General features: G+C 37.4%; 1 pseudogene; it reads left to right on the top strand.

Annotated features, from left to right (window-relative positions):
- Nucleotides 1–212: 212 nt before the first annotated feature.
- Nucleotides 213–1,462, top strand: LOC128647448 (uncharacterized; annotated as a pseudogene).
- The last annotated feature ends 1,861 nt before the right edge of the window (nt 1,463–3,323 follow it).

Raw genomic sequence — 3,323 nt, 5'->3', positions numbered from 1 at the left:
AAACTTTAATAAAGTGTGATAGGAGGAGGGTTATGCATGGGGCTAGTTACCCACCATGTAAAAGAAACCCTAGTTATTGAAACGTAAACCAAAAGACACCCCGGCTTTTGGGAGATAGGAATTTCCTTCATGGAGATCTATGACATTTTGTGGTGAAAACCTTGAAAGCCATAAAGTCGATTCACTTGCATTTGACCAAGACCATCACTATCATGTATGAGACAGACAAGACAGTCCAAGTGGAAAAAGAGAGAAAAAACTATAACCTTGTGCTGCTTGGCACCAGCTAGACCAGAAGGACACAGTCCGGAGAGAAAAGACTGGCTGCAGGAGGAATGCTGCTGTATGGACATGAGGAAGATAACCCCCCCACACACACTTAAAGAGTAGCACTGATGCTATCACCAGCAGCCAACAGGGTTCTAATAAGATGGGAAACCCACAGTCCCAAAACCATCACTGCAAATTTCTGTATAAAGAAAACTAGGATTAACATTAATGCTATCCAGTGCTATGCACCTTCAAATGACAGTGTAGAAGAGGAAAACGAACAGTTTTACAACAGACTCCAGTCCACCCTAGAGAAATGCCCTGAAAAAGAAATCACTATACTTATGGGGGACTTCAATGACAAGATTTTAAGTGACAACACTGGGTACAAAGAAGTTATGAGCAACCATGGCCTTGGCAACATGGTGAAAAGCTTGCCTCCAGTCAAATTATCAGAGAACCAGATCCACCATGTCTGTATTGCCAAGAAATTCCAGAGGTCCCTGCACAATGCCAGAGTGTCAAAGTAATGAGAGGAGCAGATGTGGCATTAGACCATCACCTTGTTGTGGCTAGGCTTAAGCCAAAGCTGAAAAAGCGTGGATGGAACCAAAAAACCAAGAGCAGCAAAATAACACCACCATCCTCAAAGATGCACAGAAACTGAGTGAATACTCTGTAACTCTCAAGTTTAAAGGCCTGCAGAAACTAGAGGATGATAGAGACCAAGCGTAAAATCAGTGGGAGAAGATTAAATAAAAAGTGACATCAACCTGCCAGGAGCTACTGGGTCCCAAGAAACACCAGCATAAAGAATGAATCTGCACCAGGATTGTCCAAAATCCAAGAGAGAAAGGAAAATAAAGTTGCAGTCAACACCAGTCAAACAAGAGCAGATAAAGCAAAAGCAAAAGTTCAGCGATGGTCTTGCCACAGAAGCACACTAAGTAACACCTATACTTGGGCAGAGGTAGTTAGAAAAAGAGAGACTTACATAGGCCCTGGATTCGCACCACAGCTCCAGATCCAGAATCAGAAAGGAGGAGATGCTCAGAAGAACCGCCGTATCCCTGGCAACGGCCAGAGAATCCCTGGCAACAGTCAGAGGGATGCAACGAGCGCTGTGCGGCATGACAGCCGTAAACAACTTAGAAACGGGAAGGCAGCAGGACCATTCTTGCAGAGGGACTGAAGGCAGACATTGAAACATCAGAAGACATGCTCTATACCATGTTTGGAAATAGCTGGGAAGAGGAAAATGTGCCATAAGGCTTGAAAGAGGGATATCTAACCAAGACCTTCAAAACAGCCGATCTTAACTGCACAAACTACTGAGGGATAACTCTTCTATCAATCCAAAAAAAGTGTTCAACAGAGTCATCTTGAACAGAAGGAAAGCAACACGTTAATATTCAAAGTTTTGTGTGCATCAGATAAGCGCTTGTACAAAAAAAAATTACTTTCAACTTGTAATACGCGCACTACCCAACGCTCACAAAAAGATTACTTTTAGGGGAGTTAACGCACAAATCGGAGCACTAATTTTGATTCCACTCATAATCTAGCCCTTTATTTGCACTATGAAACAGCTGTGCTTTTTTTTCTTTAATATTTTCACATAAGCAGCATTATTTATATATGTTTTTAACCAATCAAATGACCTACATTTTTAATATTCTACTTCAAGATCATTGTGCACACCTGTAGCAGAGTTCACACTTGTGTAAGTAATTAATATTATTTTGTTTGACATACTTTGTTTGTTAAGGAAATTACTTCTTCTCTTTGGCTGAGCTTACAAAGACAGGCTATTGAAAATAATTGTGCTTTGAAGTATTTCCAAGTTAATTATACGAACAACACCGCTAGACAAGTAAACACTATTTCTCTTTCATCTTTTTTTCTGTCAGCTCTCTTATTAGCTCTCCTACAACATTTTTGTAGTTCTGTTTCCAGCATATTCATTTAAAAAGATTTAAAACAATGCTTGGAAGTGGTAGTCATATACCAGTAAGTGCCAAATCATTTAGAAATTAATAGTATTTAGAGAAAAAATGACATTTTTGGCCATAGTTGTTGAAGTTTACCATGCTGAGTTTAATTCTATTTTAATCTTTATTAGAAAATATACTGTGTAATATGTATAATGATAATTTTCATAGCTCACAGTCTACCATTTTTAACTGTACCCTTACACAATTATAAAAAGTATTATTTAGTTTTTATTATTTACTGCTGTTTTCAATATAAACTACATATTATTAATATATTAAATAATAAATGCTATTTGAGAATTGGTAACACAATGAAGATATATAAAGGTTATAAATGTTCATAAAGAAACATTAATTACTAAGGGCCTGATTACAAGTGGTGCGTTAAACTGATGCAAGCTAACTTCAGGACCTAACACATTGCTTGTGCCTCAAAACCGGACACAGAAAAAGACCTACAGTGCTAAACCTGAATGTAGTTAAGAATACTTCACATTCAAAAAAAATTTAAATACAAGAACATATTTATTTTTAAATGTGTGTGTGTGTGTGATTATTTTTTGTTAACATGTACATATGATGAAACATTGCCCTAATCTTTCTTCCTTTAAATGCTCCCTGAAGACTTTTCTGTTCAGGGAAGCCTACCACCCAACATAATAAAAAAATAATTTCACTTACCTAACATTTCCCTCATTTAAATCTGCATTGACATCTTTCTCAATCTTGTAGTCCTTACCTCCTGTTTCTCAACCTCCTACCCTTCTAGATTGTAAGTTCCCACGGAAATAGGGCCCTCAATTCCTCCTGTATGCGTTTGAAAATGTCCTGTCTCTTAAAAAGCCTTATATTGTTTTATTTAAATGAATTGTATCCATGGAAAGTGCTGCAGAATATGTTGGTGCTTCATAAATAAAGTATAATAATAATGTACATGATATTACTGTAGATATAATGGATTATATTGCTACAGACATAGAGAAGGCTATGACTGCTATTACGCCTTCAAATTAATTACGCCTTCAAATTAATGTGAACAATCTCTCCTAACTTCTCATA

Source organism: Bombina bombina, chromosome 2 (assembly GCF_027579735.1).
Source record: "Bombina bombina isolate aBomBom1 chromosome 2, aBomBom1.pri, whole genome shotgun sequence".
NCBI classification, from domain to species: Eukaryota; Metazoa; Chordata; class Amphibia; order Anura; family Bombinatoridae; genus Bombina; species Bombina bombina.
Note: the sequence above shows the minus strand (reverse complement) of the source record. Positions and strands in the feature narration are given on the sequence as shown.